Source organism: Bos grunniens, chromosome 14 (genome assembly GCF_055505025.1).
Source record: "Bos grunniens cultivar Pamir isolate PY7600 chromosome 14, Bosgru_T2T1.0, whole genome shotgun sequence".
NCBI lineage: Eukaryota > Metazoa > Chordata > Mammalia > Artiodactyla > Bovidae > Bos > Bos grunniens.
In genome coordinates this window covers 20,931,272-20,952,922 of record NC_141178.1, presented here as the reverse complement: position 1 = coordinate 20,952,922, position 21,651 = coordinate 20,931,272, and the positions used below count along the sequence as shown (strand labels likewise).

The window sequence follows — 21,651 nt, the reverse complement described above, 5'->3', positions numbered from 1 at the left end:
ATCCATTTCTTCCAGGTTATCCATTTCATTGACATATAGTTGTTCATAATAGTCTCTTATAATCCTTTGTATTTCTGCATTGTCTGTTGTAATCTCTCCTTTTTCATTTCTAATTTTGTTGATTTGATTCTTTTTTTTTTTCTTGATGAGTCTGGCTAAAAGTTTGTCAATTTTGTTCTTTACTATTGTTTCTTTCATTTCTTTTTCATTTATTTCTGCTTGGATCTTTATGATTTTTTTCCTTCTACTAATTTTTTTTTAATCGTTGTTCTTCTTTTTCCAGTTGTTTTAGGTATAAAGATAGGTTGTCTATTTGATGTTTTTCTTGTTTCTTGAGGTAGGATTGTGTTGCTATAAACTTCCCTCTTAGAATTGCTTTTGCTGCATCCCATAAGTTTTGAGTTGTTGTATTTTCATTGTCATTTGTTTCTACAAATTTTTTTATTTCCTTTTTGATTTCTTCAGTAACCTGTTGGTTATTTAGAAATGTGTTGTTTAATCTCCATGTGTTTGTGTTTCTTATGGTTTTTTTCTTGTAATTGATATCTAGTCTCATAGCATTGTGCTCAGAAAAGATGCTTGATATGATTTCAATTTTCTTAAAATTACTGAAGTTTGATTTGTGACCCAAGATGTGATCTATCCTGGAAAATGTTCCATGTGCAGTTGAGAAGATGGGGTATTCTTCTGCATTTGGATGGAATGTCTTGAAGATATCAATGAGATCCATCTCATCTTATGTATCATTTGAGACTTGTGTTTCCTTATTAATTTTCTGTTTTGATGATCTGTCCATTGGTGTTAGTGGGGTGTTAATGTCTCCTATTATGATTGTATTACTGTCAGTTTCTCCTTTTATGTCTGCTAGTGTTTGTCTTATGTATTGAGGTGCTCCTATATTGAGTGTATGCTGCTGCTGCTAAGTCACTTCAGTCATGTCCGACTCTGTGCGACCCCATAGATGGCAGCCCACCAGGCTCCCCTGTCCCTGGGATTCTCCAGGCAAGAACACTGGAGTGGGTTGCCATTTCCTTCTCCAATGCATGAAAGTGAAAAGTGAAAGTGAAGTCGCTCAGTCGTGCCCGACTCTTAGCAACCCCATGGACTGCAGCCCACCAGGGTCCTCCATCCATGGGATTTTCCAGGCAAGAGTACTGGAGTGGGGTGCCATTGCCTTCTCCATATTGGGTGTATAGATATTTACAATTGTTATGTCTTCCTCTTGGATTGACCCCTTGATCATTATGTAGTGTCCTTCCTTATCTCTTGTAATCTTCTTTATTTTAAGGTCTATTTTGTCTGATATGAGGATTGCTACTCCAGCTTTCTTTTGATTCCCATTTGCATGGAACATATTTTTCCATCCTCTCACTTCCAGTCTATATGTATCTTTAGGTCTGAAGTGGGTTTTGTAGACAGCATATATATGGGTCTTATTTTTGTATCCATTCAGCCAGTCTGTATCTTTTGGTTGGAGCATTTAATCCATTTACATTTAAAGTAATTATTGATATATATGTTCCTATTGCCATTTTCTTAATTGTTTGGGGTTGATTTTGTAGATCTTTTATCTTCTCTTTTATTTCTTGACTATATAAATCCCTTTAACATTTGTTGTAAAGCTGGTTTGGTGGTACTGAATTCTCTTAACTTTTGTTGTCTGAAAAAGTTTTTATTTCTCCATCAATTTTGAATGAGATCCCTTCTGGGTACAGTAATCTTGGTTGGAGATTTTTCTCTTTCAGTACTTTAAATATATCCTGCCAATCCCTTCTGGCCTGCAGAGTTTCTGCTGAAAGATCAGCTATTAAGCATACGGGATTGCCTTTGTATGTTACTTGTTGCTTTCCCTTGCTGCTTTTAACATTCTTTCTTTGTGTTTAGTCTTTGTTAGTTTGATTAGTCTGTGTCTTGGTGTGTTTCTCCTTGGGTTTATCCTGTATGGGACTCTTTATGACTCTTGGACTTGATTGAATATTTCCTTTTCCACGTTGGGGAAATTTTCAACTATAATCTCTTCAAAATTTTTTTCATACCCTTTCATTTTCTCTTCTTCTTCTGGGACCCTTATAATTCAAATGTTGGTGTGTTTGATGTTGTCCCAGAGGTCTCTGAGACTATCCTCAGTTCTTTCCATTCTTTTTACTTTATTCTGCTCTTCAGAAGTTATTTCCACCATTTTATCTTTCAGCTCACTAATTCGTTCTTCTGCTGCAGATATTCTGCTATTGATTGCTTCTAGAGTATTTTTAATTTCAGTAATTGTGTTGTTTGTCTCTGTATGCTTATTCTTTAATTCTTCTATGTCTTTGTTCATTGATTCTTGCATTTTCTCCATTCTGTTTTCAAGGTTTTTGATCATCTTTATTATCACTATTCTGAATTCTTTTCCAGGTAGTTTGGCTAATTCCTCTTCATTTATTTGGACTTCGGTGTTTCTAGTTTATTCCTTCATTTGTGTATTATTTCTCTGCCTTTTCACTACTGTTTTAAAAACTTATTGTGTTTGAGGTCTCCTTTTCCCAGGCTTCAAGGCTGAATTCTTTCTTCCTTTTAGTTTCTGTCCTCCTAAGTTTGGTCCAGTAGTTTGTGTAAGCTTCGTATAGGATGAGATTTATGCTGAGTTTTTTTGTTGTTTTGTTTGTTTGTTTGTTTTTCCTCTGATGGGCAAGGCTGAGTGAGGTGGTAATCCTGTCTGCTGATGATTGGGATTGTATTTTTATTTTGTTTGTTGTTTAGATGAGGCATCCTGCACAGGTGATACTGGTGGTTGGGTGATGCCAGGTCTTGTTTCAAGTGATTTCCTTTGTGTGAGTTCTCACTATTTGATACTCCCTAGGGTTAGTTCTCTGGTAGTCTAAGGTCTTGGAGTCAATGCTCCCACTCCAAAGGCTCAGGGCTTGACCTCTGGTCAGGAACAAAGATTCCACAAGTGGTTTGCTATGGCATTCAGTTCAGATCAGTTCAGTTGCTCAGTCGTGTCTGACTCTTTGCAACCCCATGAATTGCAGCACGCCAGGCCTCCCTGTCCATCACCAACTCCCAGAGTTCACTCAAACTCATTTCCATCGAGTCGGTGATGCCATTCAGCCATCTCATCTTCTGTCGTCCCCTTCTCCTCCTGCCCCCAATCCCTCCCAGCATCAGTCTTTTCCAATGAGTCAACTCTTCGCATGAGAAAGTATTCAAGTTTCAGCTTTAGCATCAGTCCTTCCAATGAACACCCAGGACTGATCTTCTTTAGGATGGACTGGTTGGACCTCCTTGCAGTCCAAGGGACTCTCAAGAGTCTTCTCCAACACCACAGTTCAAAAGCATCAATTCTTCTGCACTCAGCTTTCTTCACAGTCCAACTCTCACATCCATACAATACGACCACTGGAAAAACCACAGCCTTGACTAGACGGACCTTTGTTGGCAAAGTAATGTCTCTCCTTTTGAATATGCTGTCTAGGTTGGTCATAACTTTCCTTCCAAGGAGTAAGCATCTTTTAATTTCATGGCTGCAGTCACCATCTGCAGTGATTTTGGAGCCCCCCAAAATAAAGTCTGACACTGTTTCCACTGTTTCCCCATCTATTTCCCATGAAGTGATGGGACCAGATGCCATGATCTTCGTTTTCTGAATGTTGAGCTTTAAGCCAACTTTTTCACTCTCCTCTTTCACTTTCTTCAAGAGGCTTTTGAGTTCCTCTTCACTTTCTGCCATAAGGGTGGTGTCATCTGCATATCTGAGGTGATTGATATCTCTCCCGGCAATCTTGATTCCAGCTTGTGCTTCTTCCAGTCCAGCGTTTCTCATGATGTACTCTGCATATAAGTTAAATAAACAGAGTGACAATATACAGCCTTGACGTACTCCTTTTCCTATTTGGAACCCGTCTGTTGTTCCATGTCCAGTTCTAACTGTTGCTTCCTGACCTGCATATAGGTTTCTCAAGAGGCAGGTCAGGTGGTCTCGTATTCCCATCTCTTTCAGAATTTCCCACAGTTTATTGTGATCCACACAGTCAAAGGCTTTGGCATTAAGTGAGATTAAAATAAATACCCCAAAATGAGAAACCAAAGAGGAACCCCAGACAAATGGCAGTTACAAAATCAGGAAAATGATAATTAAAATAATGGAATATACACATGCACATATATACCCATAAGCAAAGTCAAAACAGTCCAACAAAAATAAAATACAATAGTTTGACCCAGAGAACAAAGGAAATCAAAAATTATATTTACCAGTTAAGAACAAAACTAACTAAAGCATAAGCTGGAAAACAAAACTAAAGCAGGGTGCCAAGTGGGGAATAAAGCAATGAAAACAAAACTGACAAATATCTTGAGAGGAAAGGAAAGAAAGAATAGATATGCAAAGTTAAACAGAGGTAGATAAAGAAGATTTATATACATTAAAGATTAACTGCCAGGGGAAGAGAACAGTAGGAAAAGCAAAGAAAGGAATAAATGTAGAAAAAATAATAATAGGTTTAAAAAAATTTTTTAAGAAAAGAAAAAAAAAAAAAGGAAAACTCCACAGAACTGCAAAAGTCCAACAGAGAGGCAGAGGTTTATACCAACGATAAAAAATGTGACTGAGAAAAAAAAAAAAAAGCTCAGAAGCTTAATCAGACTTCACAATGCCAATAAAATCGACAAGTACAACAGAGGCGGGGAAAGAAAAAAGGAAAAAAAATCCAAAAGAATCTACAGAACAAGTCAAAACAAGAATAATAACCGGTTTTCTCGAGTCACTGCTTCCCAAGTCCTTTCCTTCACTGGAATTCACAGTCCACCTCACCTCCCTAGGATGCCCTCCAACACTGTGCTCATCTCTGGACCTGCTGTGGGGGCCACTCAGATTCTAATCTGGTTCTACTCCTGTGTATTCTTGCCTCCAATGTCCACAGCTATCAGAAGTAGTGCATTTTCTTTTGTGGGAGCTCTCAATGTCCTTTTATATATTCCATAGACACAGAGTCTGCCTAGTTGATCATGTGAATTTAATCTGCAGCTTGTACAGCTGGTGGGAAGGTTTTGGGTTTCAATTGTGGTTTTATTTCCACCTCTGTAGGTGGGCCGTCCACTAGGGTTTGCTTCAGAGGCTGCCCTGGAGGACTTGAGTTTGCCCCTGTGAGGGCCAGGTGTGGAGGTGGTGCAGCTGCTTGGGTTGCCAGGGTTCTGGCAGCACCAGGTACTCAAGGGGGTTGGCAGCTAGGGCAGCACGAAATATAGTGCTCTAGAAGGGAATGGGGAGAAGGCAATGGCACCTCACTCCAGTACTCTTGCCTGGAAAATCCCATGGACTGCGAAGCCTGGTAGGCTGCAGTCCCTGGGGTCGCTAGGAGTCGCTAGGACTGAGCGATTTCACTTTCACTTTTCACTTTTGTGCATTGGAGAAGGAAATGGCAACCCACTCCAGTGTTCTTGCCTGGAGAATCCCAGGGACGGGGAAGCCTGGTGGGCTGCCGTCTATGGGGTCGCACAGAGTCAGACACGACTGAAGCGACTTAGCAGCAGCAGAAGGGAATGGCAACCAGTATTGGCCAATACACTCCAGTATTCTTGCCTGGAGAACGCCCCTGACAGAGGAGCCTGGCAGGTTACAGTCTACAGGGTCACAAAAGTCGGATACGACCGAAGTGACCCTATGCACATAGACGCAAGACTTTGCTTGCCTGTGGTGGCTCTGCCCCAGTAAGAATTGAGCATGAAGGTGGTGCAGCTGCTTGGCTTGTGGGGACCCTGGCAGCACCAATTGTGCAGGGACACGGACTGCCTCTGCTGCAGGAGTTGTGGCCCTATCAGAGTCTTTTTTGAGCCTCTTGTAGCTGGTGATCAGAAGGTCTCTTTGGCCAGTCTTTCTCTATCTCCGCCTGTTTAGGCATTTAAGAGGGCTCCCTTGCCTGGGTTCCTTTTCTGTTGTTTGGCGCATCAGGCACATAGAGGGGCCCCCCCTGGCTAGGGTCCTACTCTGTATATTGGTGCGTCAGGCACTTAAGGGGGCACCCTGGGTGGGGCCCTACTCTGTGGTTCAGTGCATCAGGTGTTTGATGGGCCAGCCTCTCTATTGTTCAGCTGCCAATGTAGGCTTGTCAGGAGAGAGAGGCTATGGTGATGGCTCCACCCGCTACACGTGACTCAGCAGTATCCCCTTGCTTCCATGGCTGCCTGGCTTTCCTCGACAGGCATTTCCCACCACAACATCCTCCCTCACACCCCCTCGATCCAACTCTCCGCAGTCAACAGCAGCCCTCGCACTGGGATTCCACAATCCCTAAACTCCAGCTCCCAGCCTCTCCACCTTTCAGGGGATCTAAGTCCCTGTTTGGGGTGTCTATGACTATGGCAAAGACTGTCTGATTCTCATTCCATTTAGGCTGCGACAGGTCAGTTGTTTCACTCTCAACCTTAAATGTTTCTCCTCTGACTCAGACAATTGCACCCATGTGGGGATCGGACCCCTGCTTCAGTCCCCCCACCCGTGGAGGGCAGGTCCAATCCTGCTAACACTCCTGTTTTCCCCCAGTTCCTTCATCCTACTGAGATTTGTGCGGTTGTATATATTCTTTTCTGCTGATCAGGCACTCCTGTCCCTCTCAGCTGGTGTTCTGCATGCACTTCTGTGTCTGACAGTGTATTCCTAATGTATCCGTGGAGAGAGATGTACTCCACGTCCACCTGCTCCTCCGCCATCTTGTTCTCCTGCATGCCAATATTCTTGCCTGGAGAATCCCATGGACAGAGGAGCCTGGAGGGTTACAGTCCATGGGGTCACAAAGAGTTGGACACTACAGAGCAACTAACACACACGATTATCCCAGCGCTGTTATGAGGATAAAATGAGACAATGAATGGAAACCACTTAGTGCAAACACTTATTAGACCTTCCATAAATGTTGATAACGATACAGTAAATTTTCAGTAATTATCTCATGCTACATATCTGCGAGTGACGACTCTTGTCTTACCTTTTCTAAGCACCTCTTAGAATGACAGTCCTTAAAGATATCCTTTGTAAAAGATATTTAAGCATGTATCTTAAACTCTACATCCAATAATGTTACCAAAACAAATCTCCTACAATGAAAACATTGATTTTCGACATATGGATAACTGGAGCCCCCTACTGTCAGGGGAGCCCTAACTATCTGATTTTGTTTTCTGTTTTTTTCCATCCAATTCTCAAAACTCCTAGGAGCCTTCTAGGAGTCCTGAGAAGACTCAGGACAATTGGTTAACCCAAGACAACAGAGGGCTTCCCTTGTGGCTCAGACCGTAAAGAATCAGCCTGCAATCCAGGAAACCCAGGTTCCATTCTTGGATTGGGAGGATGCCCTGGAGAAAGGAATGGCTACCCACTCCAGTATTCTTGCCTGGAAAATCCCATGTACAGAGGAGCCTGGAAGGCTACAGTCCATGGGGTCACAAATAGTCAGACATGACTGAGGGACTAACACACAACAACAGGTCCCACATGGCAAAGAACCTGAGAAAACCAGCCCTCTCCATAACAACAGGAGATGCTTTCCAAGAGCGGGATAAGTTGAGATTTCTTGATGCTTCCAGAGTATTCTCAGGGGCTTCCCTGGTGGCTCAGAGGTTAAAGCGTCTGCCTGGAATGCAGGAGACCCGGGTTCGATCCCTGGGTCAGGAAGATCCCCTGGAGAAGGAAATGGCAACCCACTCCAGTACTCTTGCCTGGAGAATCCCATGGAGGGAGGAGTCTGGTAGGCTACAGTCCATGGGGTCACAAAGAGTCGGACAGGACTGAACGACTTTATTTACTATAGAGTATTCTCGAGTCTCTTCCCCAGATAGAAGCCTCCATCCTCCTCACCACCTCCCAAAGAGCTGAGCCCCCTCTCACTGCCCTTCTGAAGCCTGGGGATTCTGGTACATGGAGACTAGCCAGACCCCCATGGCAGGCACCTCAGTGTCCCCACTCTGCTCTGCTCTAAGGAAAGGATGGAGCCTGGGAGCCACCCAGCCTCCTCCCCTTTAGAAATCAAAGTCTGAAATAGGCAGTCAAGAGGCTAAGGAAAAAGAAGAGACAGAAGTGACCTGAGAGCATAGCCGCCGCCACCACCACCATGGGCCTTCACAAGAAACCCAGGAGTGAGATGATCCCAGAGAAGCTGCAGACGCGGGAGGAGGAGAAGGTTAACTTGAGGCCACTCTCCGTGCTCACGTAGCCGGTCAAGAACAACACCCCGGTGCCCATCAACTGCCGCAACAACAGGAAGCTCCTGGACGCTGTGAAGGCCTCCGACGGGCACTGCAACACGGTGCTGGAGACGCGAAGGAGAGGTGGGCCGAGGTTTCCAAGGGTGGCAAGGGCAAGAAGAAGTCCAAGCCAGTCAACAAGGACCGCTACATCTCAAAGATGTTCCTGTGCTGGGTCTTCGTGGTCCTGTGAGACCCGCTCATCCCTGACAAGGAGGGGGCCTCCTCCCCGCTGTCAGAACCTGCCCCTCATTCTTGTTAAACAACAAACAAAAATACTAAGGAGCACTGATATTCCGTTTAAAACTGCAACTCTCCCCCACATCTCCAGCTTTATTCCTCTCCATTGTGTTTATCATCTTCTTACATTCTGTTTTACTTGATTTCTTGGTTGTCTGTTTTCCCCTTCTAGAAAGTAAAATCCTCGAGGGCAGGGATTTCTTTCTTCTTTGCACACTGCTATATTCTAGCACCTAGACCCTGCAACACTGTAGGCTCTGAAAATATTTCTTAAATGGCTGAAGCAATTGAAGAGTATTTATTGGATTTGAAAGTGGCTCTATCTTTTTGACAGATCATAACAGGTCAAAGCTTTAAAATTTCAAATATTGTGAGTTTTACCCATGTCCTCCTTGAAATATTATGAAAGTTTATCACAAGCATCTCTAAAAAGGCTGAAGTTTTTAAATGGATGCAAGGCTTAAAATAGTAAATGATACTGTTTTCTTTGTTGTTTGTTTTTCTTCTATCTGCCTCGTCCCCTTCACCAACACCACTGCCTTCCCCCACCCACCGCTGCCCTCCGTTGCAACATACACATATGTATCCTCTTGGATTTTGCCCCCCTTAGGCATCTAGACTATTTTGTAAATTTAAAAATACCATGATGGAAGGAGGGAGAAAAGAGTCTGTTTTTAGTTTTAAAAGCCTAGGCCCTGAGAAAATTCAGAGCATAGGAAAATCATGAGTATGGGTCAGATATTTATACCCTCAGACCAGGAAAAGATTTCCCAGGCTGTTGAGGGCAACCACTTGTTTTCTATATCTATGACTCTGTTTCTATTTTGTTAATTTTTTTTTTTTTTTTACTGTTTTTAAAAAATTTTATTTTTGGTTGCTGTGTGCAGGGCTTTCTCTAGTGGTGGTAAGCAGGGGCTACTCTTTGTTGCAATGCAAGGCCTTCTCGTTGCGGTGGCTCCTCTGGCTGTGGAGCACAGGCTCTAGACACCTGGGCTCCAGTAGCTGTAGCATGTGGGCTCAGCAGTTGCGGCACAGGAGCTTAGCTGCTCTGTGACACGTGGAATCTTCCCAGATCAGATCATGTCTTTATCCATGTTCCCTGCACTGGCAGGTGGATGCTTGTTCACTGCACCCCGAGGGAAGTCCCTTTTTATTTTTACTACTTTAAAAATATGTATTTATTTATTTGGCTGTGTTGGTTGCAGCATCAGGATCTTGGCTGCAGCTCGTGGGGTTTCCGTTGCCGCTCTCGGGCTTTGCTCCAGTTGTGGTGAGCAGGCTCTGGAGTGCGCAAGCTCAGTAGCTGCAGCACGTAGGCCTAGTTGCCCTGGGGCATGTGGGATCTTAGTTCCCCAGCAGGGGATCTAACCCATGTCCCCTGCACTGGAAGGCAGATTCTTTACCACTGGACCACCAGGGAGGTCCCTGTTTTGTTTCTTAGATTCCACATGTTAGTGAGACCATACAGAACTTACTTCAGTTGGCATAACACCCTCTAGATTCATCCACCGTATCACAAATGGCAAGATTTCATTCTTTTTATGGCTGGATAATATTCCATTGTGTGTGTATGTATATGCATATACACAGTGGAATATTCTTCTTTATTCCTTTGTTGATGGCCACTGAGGTGGTGATGTGGTTTTACAAAAACAACACAGATATGTGGGATTATGGATTATTTTGTGTGTTCCCTTTTGTGAAAAAAAGGGATGACAGATTTAAATTAATTTGGCTCCAGGCATACTGGAACAAGATTTTGTTAGTGCCTCATTCTCCCCCTTACACTGAGGCTCTTCCAGGGCCCAGTTACAAGTCTTGCACTACAGTAGATGTAGCCACAACTAATATAGCTTCCAAAGAGGACAAGTAAAGTGAGCCCCCTGGGATCAGGAAAAGCAGCAGGAGGAGGGGCAGTGAAGTCTCCTTGTTTAAATGCATGTCATGTGTGTTCAGCTCAGATATTTCTCTTATTAAGCTCATATTCTATGTGATTAATACAATTTATAAGGTTTCATAGATACATATCCCTATAGTGTTACACAACAAATCGTGTGGCTACCCTAGACACAACTTCAAAAAATTCACCTTCTGAATTATTCCTTCTATATGACTTCCTGATCCTTTATTGACAGACCTACAACCCTCATGATTTTAAGTGTCTCTTGCTGATATTTTGCAATAGGAAATCTAGGCTTAAAGAAATTTCTGCCAGGTCATTTATTATTAATAGTGACTATTTCCCTCATTGGAGAAGGCAATGGCACCCCACTCCAGTACTCTTGCCTGGAAAATCCCATGGACGGAGGAGCCTGGTAGGCTGCAGTCCATTGGGTCGCTAAAAGTCAGACACAACTGAGCGACTTCCCTTTCACTTTTCACTTTCCTGCATTGGAGAAGGAAATGGCAACCCACTCCAGTGTTCTTGCCTGGAGAATCCCAGGGATGGGGGAGCCTGGTGGGCTGCCATCTATGGGGTCGCACAGAGTCGGACACGACTGAAGTGACTTAGCATTAGCATTAGCATTTCCCTCATTAAGTTACAAAGGAATGACGTACTTTAGAACCCAGAAGAAGCCTCCTGAACCTCACTTGGCGAGATTGTGTGATATGTAGGCTACTCATAGGCTAAGGAGGAGAAGGCAATGGCACCCCACTCCAGTACTCTTGCCTGGAAAATCCCATGGATGGAGGAATCTGGTAGGCTGCAGTCCATGGGGTCGCTAAGAGTCGGACACAACTGAGCGACTTCACTTTCACTTTTTACTTTCATGCATTGGAGAAGGAAATAGCAATCCATTCCAGTGTTCTTGCCTGGAGAGTCCCAGGGGCAGGGGAGCCTGGTGGGCTGCCGTCTATGGGGTCGCACAGAGTCGGACACGACTGAATTGACTTAGCAGCAGCAGCAGCATAGGCTAAGGACTTGAGGTTTATTGTATGTGTGATGGAGACACATGAAGATGCCCAAGGAGAAAGTGATCTCTGCGTTTTAAACCCTGCTTCTCAGAAGCTACTTTTGTAGCAGTATGAGCAAGGGTTGGAGCACCAAGACTGTGTGAGCAGGAAGTGGGCAGCTGCAGTGATATGAGGTAGAGATTATCAGGCCCATAGAGAGAGCTAGTATTTGCTGAGTGCCCCATCTGTGTCAGAGAAAAGAGCTCAGTGTTTCTCACTGCTAGTCTCCACAATAACCTTGTGAAGCAGTTCTTAACTTCTTTTCACGGATCAGAGAAATGGAGACCTAGAGAGGTTCATTACGTTGCCTAAGTTCACACAGCTACGAAATGTTTGTTGTGGTTGTTCCAGTGGCTGCTGCTGCTGCTGCTAAGTCGCTTCAGTTGTGTCCGACTTTGTGCGACCCAATGGACGGCAGCCCACCAGGCTCCCCCAAGAGAACTGCTACATCCCAAATGCCAAAAGTGCCTGTTTCACGAAATTCTGGAGACAATCTTAAAGGACATCTCCCTGCCAGACTGGAGAGAAGTGGGAATGAGAGACGGAATTTCAGAAATAGATGATTCAGAATCTATGAGATGTATTTTGTTATTCAATTGCCAAGTCATGTCCAGCTCTTTGTGACCCCGTGGATTGCAGCACACCAGGCTTCCCTATTCCTCACTACCTCCCAGTTTGCCAAAGATCATGTCCATTGAATCGGTAACGCCATCCAACCATCTCAAATGACACTAAGAAGAGCTCACAAAGAGAGAACATTCTGAAAAACCAGCAAAGTCAGCATCAAAGTGTGGTTTCTGGAGCACCTGGAATCCATCAGCATCACCTGAATTCATTAGATGCTAAACCTTAGACCCCATCCTAGAACTTCGGAGTCAGAAGCTCTGGGTTGGGGCCAACAACCTGTGACCTAACAAGCCCTCCAGGTGATTCTGATGCACAACCAATTGAGAGAACCATCGAGGGAAGGGCTGGGCAGAAAATGAGGAAAAGAGTGCAAGAAAAGAGAAATGAGAGTTTCTGGAAGAAGTGGTCAGTGGAGACAAATGCTGTGGACTCAAGCAGAGCAGCCACTACATCTGATGAAACAGGATGTTCTCGATGACTTTGCCAGGAATAGTTTTCCATGGTTGGGCAGACTGAGGGCTTATCTGGAATAATAATAATAAAATGGAGAGTAAAAGAAAAAGGAGAGATCGCTAGTACCTTTAGAAGGACATAGGGTTAAGGGAAAGTTTTTTGTAAAGAGGACAGAATTATGCTTATATAAGACAAAGGTGAAAAATAAACAAGAAAAAAAAAAATTAGAAGCTCAAAGTGACTGGACAGTAAGATCGAGCCGAGTGTTGTAGGTAGCAGGGGCAGGGAGATACTGGTTGAAACAGGACATACCTTTCCAGAAATGGGAAGGACAAAGGCAGGGAGAAGTCCAGAGGTGTTGAAAAAGCAAGGACGTTTAACATTTAGCATGATGCCTCCCACCCAGCAGGCTCTTGGGACTAAGGAGGCCACTAAATTTCAGCTTGACTGTTCAGTGGCCATGTGGCCTTAGGCAGAGCAATGGACCTGAGTCTCGGTTTCACCCATCTGTGAAAGGACAGGCCAGATCTTAATCAGAGGTCAAGGGGCAGGAGCTGGGAAGCAACCTTGGGAAATGGGAAGATCTACAGCAATTCCTGTGAGGAATGGGAGACAGAGACCAGTAAAAAGAGCAAGTACGCAACCTGGTAAAGGGTACATAAGGAGCTTGTGAAACCAGAATGGTACAAAACTTAAAAATAATGTTCCAGCTCTGGACTGACATTCCAGTCCTTCTTATTTTGGTTCAACTTCTGTATACATCAAACAACAAATAACCCCAAACCCAGGATTGTGTGGTTACTGAGAAAGGAAGAGCTGCTTATAGCAGATTAATTTTATGTATCATCTTGACTGGATCACTGGGTACCCAGATGATAGTCAAACTTTATTCTGAGAGTTTCTGTGTGGGTGTGTTTGGATGAGATTAATATTTAAATGGGTGGACCCAGGTAAAGCAGACTGCCCTCCCTAATGTGAGTGGGCCTCATCCAATCAGTTGAAGACCTGAATAAAACAAAAGGCTGACCTCCCACAAGTCAGACAGAGTTCTCCTGCCTGATGGCCTTCGAGCTTGGACATTAGTTTTTCCTCATTCTACTGCAGCGTCTGGCCTTCAAACTCAAACTACGACATCAGCTCTGGAGATCTGGGACTTTCCAGCCTCCATAACTCTGTGAGCCAATTCATTATAATAAATCTCCTCTCAGAGTTTCCTATTGGTTCTGTTTCTCTGAAGAATCCCCCCAACTACTCTACTGTCTCCCTGCATGATTTTACCATTCATCCCCCTCACTTTTGGAGAGGATTTGAAAGGGCTGCTTAGCATCATGAAATTTCAGGCGAGCCTTTCAACATGCAAACTGTTCCTTACAGGAGCAAAAGCAGGCTCATTGGAAAGGGGTTCTGAAATGAAGTGAGAATAAGGGAAAACAGAATAAACAGAAGAATTACCAAGGTAAAACAATCAAAAGAGAACCAGAATGTTAAAAGACTGTGGCCAAACAAAATAAGGCATGAAAGATACGCAAAGTTATCAAAGAAGGAGAAAAAAAAAGGAAAAATGGAGAAGTCTTGATAAATGTTATTGGGGCCTCACAATTTCAATGTGGGATTTGATGAGTTTGGGGAGACTAAACTGGAGAGTTAACTTTTCCAGGGAGGAGGAACTGAAGCTGTGTGTCTGAGTTTGAAGATAAGAGCCTTCCAAATCATTTATTTTAGAAAAGGAATTCTGAGGCAAGGGCAAACAGCCAATTAAAATCTGTAGCACTTTGGGAAAAGCTCACACTTTCCTTCAACTGAAGTACCTAATTAGACGGCCCCATTCCAGAACTAACACTAGCAATTCTCAAGCAATCAATTCCTTGTTCCCAATGGTCACACCTCTCTGAAGTTGCAGTACTTCCTGAAAGAGTTAGGAATGCAATATTAGCTGAGCCAGATGAATACCTTAAATGACTTAAGAGGCAGAGGCAAGATAGAGGTTAGAGTAGCAACCATTTATATGATAGATTTATTTATTTAAAAAAAATATTTATTTTCTTGGCTGTGCTGGCTCTTAGTTGCAGCATGTAGGATCTTAGTTCTTTGACTAGGATCGAACCCCAGGCCCCCTGCATTGGGAAAGTGGAGTCTTAGCCACTGGACCACCAGAGAATTTGCTCTGATAGATTTCTATATTAAGTTAAAGAACAGAGATCATAGCTGCTTGTTTCCCAGTAAAAGGGCATAATGGATTGAAGCAAAAAGACAACTTGCCCTCATCATGAATGTGGAAGTGAGACATACATATTGGGAAAATGGGAAGGAAACCAGTGTCCTCCACCCCCACGAGCTCTGTTGTCATATGTTGGCTATTGTCAAAGAACTGCCATACCATGAGTTAGCTGGGTATGTATCCAATAGGGTCTAAACTGCCAAGTAATTTTATAAACACATGATGACTAGGAGTTTGAAGAAATTGGGGCAGAAATTCATAGTAAAGTTCACAAATTACTAAACTCTGCCTGGATCTCCATGGACATTTGCAGGATACCATTGAGTCTGTTCGCAAAGCACTCTTAAAAGAGTGACGGGGTAGACAGCTTTGGGGTGCAAAGTCCAACATACTTCCTGGCATAGAAAGTTCTCAATAAATCCAGGTACTGGATGAACCCAGCACTGGCCATAAATGTGACAAACACATGAGTAAGAGCCCTGCTGGGGATTCTTGAAACATGTCAATCAGACCGTACGGTGGGTTCCCTTTGCTATGAGAACTCAATCTAGGTTCTCTGCCGTGGGCTGTAAGACCCTACTGGCTTCAAATTGTTGACACCCCCTCTAGGTCAGAAGCTGTGCTGACCTTGCTATTCGAACCCTCTGAGTGCCTTCCCCGCCTGGACCTTTGCATCTGCTGTTCCTCCAGCCAGGGATGGTCTTCCCCTAGTTCTATGCAGGCCCAGCATCTTCTAGGGCAAGTCACCACCCTATTTAAAGCAGCTCTCTTCACCCCTTCTCAGCCCAGGTCACTCTCTTATCACCTCACAAGGTCAGAGGTGCAAGGCTGTACTTGATGTGTTTGTTGCCGCCCCACCACCAACAGGTCAGCTCCAGGTGGGCAGGGTCCTTCTCCAGACTGCTTCGACACAGCCAGGTTTTCACAACTAGTCAACATTTGCTGAAGGAAATGGATTCTGCCCTCAGGGAACTCATAAAGTGTACCTTCAGGGAAGGGTTGTCCAGTGAAAGAATGTGAAGTCACTCAGTGGTATCCTGACTCTTTGTGACCCCATGGACTGTAGCCCTCTGTCCATGGGATTTTTCAGGCAAGAATACTTCTCCAGGGGATCTTCCCAACCCAGGGATCGAACCCAGGTCTCTGGCATTGTAGGCAGACTCTACTGTCTGAGCGACCAGGGAATCCCCTGGTGAATGAACGAACTAGAGATATTCTCTATAGAGAGTGTATCTATATTCTCCACAGAGAGTGTAGAGGAGTGTCAGTGACATGTACCAAAGCAGCAGAGAGAGACCTTCAGACCAGTTAATCCTCACATAGCTTATTTCTCAGACACTGCTGGGAAGGAGTGCTGACTGTTGTCATGACAACTGGCAATAGCAGAGTTCCCTGAAACAGATGTGTGACGACTCGGTAGTGGGGGAGGGGTCGGCAGCCTGCTGCAGCTAAGTCCAACTGCAAGATGAGTGGAACAAAGGAAAACACGAAAATAAAGACACTGACAGAAAAGGCCATTAAACCTTGGAATAAATAGCAAGAGTACCGAAAGGAGTAAAACCTTGAAGTGTAAAACTCCACATCTTTCATAAAGGGGAATTCAAATTAATTTTTTATCTACATTGATATAAATATATGAGAAAAGAATTGAGGGAATTTGTATGTAATTTGAAAATTTAAAAACCTGGCAGGCTTTTAAAATTTAGAAATAATAAATATATATTAGAAAAAATAAATATATATTTATATATAAATAAATAAATATATAAATAAATATAGATCATAAAATTTATCCTTTTAAAATGTCCAGTTCAGTGTGCTGTGCTGTGCTTAGTCCCTCAGTCATGTCTGACTCTTGCGACCTCATTGACTGCCGGCCAGGCTCCTTTACCCATGGAATTCTCCATGTCAGAATACTGGAGTGGGTTGCCATTCCCTTCAGGGAATCTTCCCAACTCAGGGATTGAACCCAGGTCTCCCACACTGCAGGCCGATCCTTTACCGTCTGAGCCACCACATCAGTGGGTTTTGATATATTCACAAAGCTATGCAACTATAACCATTATCTAATCTCAGACTATTTTTATCACTCCTAAAAGAATTGGGTACAATTAGTAGTCACTCCCAAATCCCTCCCTCTTCCTGGTCTCTACCAACCATCAGTCTTTCTGGATCTTTGGCTTTGCCTATTCCTGACATTTCATATAAATGGAATCATACAAATATATGACCTTTTATGTCTGGCTTCCTTCACTTGGCATAATGTTTTCAAGAGTCATCCATGTTGTGGATTGGAACTTCATTCCTTTTTATGGCTGAGTAATATTCCATTGTGTGGCTGTACCAGAGTTTATTCACTCATCCATCATAAGTTGCTGGGCACATGTGTCGTGTCCACTTTTTGGCTATTGTAAATGATGCTGCTATGAACTTTCATGTACAGGCTTTGTAAGGATATATATATATATATATATATGTATGTGTGTGTGTGTGTGTGTGTGTGTGTGTGTTTACAATTCTCTGGGGATTATGCCTTGGAATAGAATTTCCAGTCATATGATCCTGGTGAGTTTTTAATGGGGGAATTTGCCTTCAAACTATATGTGGCTAGAGAAAAACTGATTTCAATTCACATGAGATGTAGAAAAGACAAGAAAGAAACATCAGGTAACATAAAAAATAATACTAACAATAAAAACAGCAGCTAACAAGTTAAACCCCTCTTCTGTGCCATGTGCCTTACTAGGAAGTTGGTACACACCATGAGGTTTAATTCTCACAATAATCCTAGAGTGTTGTTATAATTATCCCTCTTCTGCAGGTAAAGAAATGGGTTCAGACCCCAGGATGTCAGGCTGCCCAAGACCACACAAGAAGAGAGCACACAGATCTGAACGTGGCAGGGATGTCCAGCTCCAAGGGGCCAGCAGAGACCGCAGACTGCTGGGGCATTCCTCACCAGCACCCATGGCCTAAATTCCCCATCAGAGAGACTCTGGTCAAGTTGAAAACAAACATAAAACAAAATAAAATAATATTCTGCTTTCAGAACCCACACTGAGAAGCTAAATTAAAAAGAAGGAAAGCATCCATTTTGCACAAAGGGACATTGTTCCTGGGTAAGTGAGCTCTTCAGACCTGTGAGCAGACATTCCTCCAGCAGCAGTGCTCGGGCGCGCTGAGGCTGAGCAAGGGTGGGGACAAGGCTGGCTAGGAGGCTGTCAAGAGAGCAGGGCCGGGGTGGAGAAGGGGAGGAGGAACCCCAAACGCTGGAGTGCCTGGATCAAAGGGCGAGACAAGGAACAGAGAGCAGAGGTGGGTGTGAGAGGCTGGGGTAAGGGGGTGTGGAGGTTTGAGTTTGGATGTCACTCTTTCTTCCCTTGGCCAGTTATCCTGCCACTGAGTTCAAGAAGGAGGCAAAATCTGTGACAACACATCCCTGGTGAGAACCACCCACACACAAGGTAGATGTCTGTGCACAACTTGCCTCTTTCCAAGGCCACCCTGTAAACTGCTAGACTTCTTGCTGAAGACCTGAGCTGTTCACTTTTATGAACCTCTTAAATCCCTCAAAGAGTCAAGAGACAAATAATGTCCTTCAAGAACATGTACTGAACGTCCCCTCAAAATCTCCCTCCAGAGCCTGGCATGGCAGCCGCTCAGCACACAATGAGTGCTAAGTGAGTGCTGACTGACAGGAGAAATTACATTCCCTTTAGAGCCACCCAGCTGTGTTTTCAATTCCGCTGATTCAATATTTCCCATCAGAAACAGCTTTTGGTCTTTCAATATTGCAACTGGTTTACCCTCGTGCGCAGAAAGGCACAAAGTATACGCAGCTGTCTTTTGTGATCAGAGAAAGCTGTCTCGTGTAGCAATCTGAGGCCCATCAACAATGACCCAGAAAGCAAGCCTTTGCTCTCCTGGGAAATCAAGTCTGGCAATCAGAGTGAAAAGAAGCTGGACTGGCTCTGCCAGTTAAGAGACAAAGAGAGCCACCAGACATGCAGCATGTTAGAACAGAAAGGGCAGAAGAGCTCATTGCTCCAGTGTCCAACCTGACACAGTGCGCTAGCCACTATCACCTATAAGACTACAAGGGCAGTCCCTCAGTCACCCCAGCCACACTTTAAGTGACCTGTGGCCACCTGTGATAGAGGGCACACTGGGTAGCAGAGACGCAGAATGTCCATCACCATAGGAAAATCTCTTGGATAGTGCTGAACCAGACCAACCATGTGGTCAGATCTGAAAAAAAAAAAAGGAAAAAAATAGACACAGATGTATAGAACAGTCTTTTGGACTCTGTGGGAGAGGGCGAGGGTGGGATGGTTTGGGAGAATGACATGTATAGTATCACATGTGAAACGAATCACCAGTCCAGGTTCGATGCAGGATACAGGATGCTTGGGGCTGGTGCACTGGGATGACCCAGAGGGATGGTACAGAGAGGGAGGTGGGAGGGGGGTTCAGATGGGGAACACGTGTACACCCGTGGCGGATTCATGTCGATGTATGGCAAAACCAATACAATATTGTAAAGTAATCAGCCTCCAATTAAAATAAATAAATTTATATTTAAAAAAAAATTAGTCTGTTCTGTACCCACTGACAGAAATAACAGGTTGACTTTTTTGGACCAATATCCTTAACTGTTTTCAGAATTTGGACTTCATAGATCAGTAAAATACCTCTTTCTTATTTGGGGTTGCCAAGTTTACACTTTGTCAAGTAAGGCTGCCACCAGATGACTCTTAGGCCCACCAAGGCAGGCACTGTGCCTTTTCACTGCCCAGCATCCTTTAGGCATATGCCCTGTACCTAAAACAATGCCTGGTGCCTGGTATGTGCTCAGTGACTGTCTGCTAAGTAAGTGATTACACAGGCACACACAGACATCCTTATTTTTTTCATGTTTTTGGTGAAAACTCTGTCACTGGCTGGCACCGGAAAGGTGTCTGGGTTCTACATACACACACACACACACACACACACACAAGGCTGGATTAAGTCACAAAATGAGTATGAGTCATCTAACATTTTCTGAGAACTTTACATGAATAAATACTTGCAACAAAATATAACAAATCAGAATGGGCTTCTCTAAACTGTATTTCACAACTAACCTGAGGGGCAGTGAAGGGGAGTGGGGAGAGACTGTTAGCTTTTCAACGGCACCAGAGTGCCCTCTTGTGGGAAAATGAAGTACTTGCGTGGTCTCAACTTTTAAAAAACATGATGTTTCTAGTAACACATTAAAACCTGTACTGACAAGTAATTATTCTGAGAATCAGCCCAAATATGTATACCGGTCACTGTAAAATCTGGCCAGTTGTGTTGGTGAAAAAGATAATTAAGAAAGATTTGTCACAGAACTATTCAACGAGGTCATCTACGTACCTAGGAAATAGACCCATGAGAACTGCTTTTTAGGTCTGACATTCTGGTTTGTTTATCCTCTAGCTAAAAAAAGAAAACTACCACTGTCAGGTTTAAGGCAGTGTTGTACATACTGTTTACTCCACTTTTGGGCAAACATCAACAAAAATTTTTGCTGTATCCAATTTATTTTTCACTTTTGATATCATTTTTTTTTGTTGTTTATAGAAACCATTCTTTGAAACTGTTATGGCTGTACTTTTACACTTTATAAGTAGTGATAAACCATACCCACAGTGGATTTTCCATTAAAAGACTAAAAATGGGACTTTGATCATTTTAGATGATTTTTGCAAATTTCAGCTTGATACTCTGTGGCCTTGCAAGGGCAATGGACACCGATGCTGGTCAGTTTTGGCCAAGGCAGAGCTTTCTGCTTCTCCTGATCCATGTAGATGTAGAATGCTGGTCTGGCTGACAGGTAGGAAAAGCTGACTTATCCATGATGATCCTATTAAGTGTGGTCTGTGTGAAATAGAGAAGAATCACTATCTGAATGAGACCTTAAGAAGCTCACAAATTTTAAAGTCAACAACCCCCTCTGGGTGGAGGGGTTCAGAAGATGAATCTTTAAAAAGCAGTCTCAGATTGCAATTGGCTGACACTAGCATCTGAGCCTCTTGTGTGCTTGTAGGCAATTCCTCAGACGTACTCCTTAGACTGTTAGCCACAGCTCTAGAGAATTTAGCAATGAATTTGCATTTTTATTAAATTCTGCAGGTAAAGAACCACTGTGGACATAATCAATTCTGAGCAACTGTTAGGAAATGTCGCTTGTGTGTGCTGCCTGCCTTCTGCTTTGTTGTAAACTTTCTTCTTCTTGTTATTTTGACCATTCTTGCATGAAGGTTGTTGTCCTATTTCCCCTCAGTTTCATTTTTTTAATCTAGCTAAACAATCCTGGGGGGTATTCTCTACTGCTAATCACTTCCATGGTTTTATTCTGTTTCCTTTTTCCTCTCACAAGTCACTGGACTCGGATCTAAGAATATTCTATGGGTTAATCTGCCAGTAAATAAAATAGTTCTGATGTGTTGTATTTCCTTTTTAAAAAGGCCAGAATTACATTCATATATTAAAATAAAGCTATCCATGCTAGCAAAATAAAGACCATAAAAAACTTTACAATACTGAAATGGGTAAACTTCAATTTAGAGACAAGAACTGAATTAGAGCAGTTTTCAACAAATTTCCTCTGGAATACCGTTACAGACTTTCTAGGACAAACCATCCTTTACTAATGTTAACAGGAAACAATAACCACATTTCTTCTAAAGGCCAGCACGGTTTTCACTATAAGCTATTCCACAGTATTTGTGTATACCACGTTTAACCTTGTGTGTGCGTGCTAAGTCGTCTCAGTTGTGTCCAGCGCTTTGCGACCCTATGGACCGCAGCCCGCCAGGCTCCTCTGTGCATGGGATTCTCCAGGCGTGAACACTGGAGTGGGCTGCCATGCCCTCCTCCAGATCTTCCTAACCCAGGGACAGAACCCGAGTCAG

At 43.5% G+C, this 21,651-nt stretch overlaps 1 non-coding gene and 1 pseudogene across 2 annotated transcripts; both read left to right on the top strand.

The window, feature by feature from the left end:
• The first annotated feature begins 1,283 nt into the window (after positions 1-1,283).
• LOC147359167 (small nuclear ribonucleoprotein Sm D2 pseudogene) lies at positions 1,284-8,475 on the top strand (annotated as a pseudogene). Its single transcript, XR_015140180.1, has one exon. The product of XR_015140180.1 is annotated as a small nuclear ribonucleoprotein Sm D2 pseudogene (transcript).
• On the top strand, positions 7,577-7,649 carry TRNAS-GGA (transfer RNA serine (anticodon GGA)). Its single transcript has one exon. It is a non-coding gene; the product is annotated as a tRNA-Ser (tRNA).
• Positions 8,476-21,651: the final 13,176 nt, after the last annotated feature.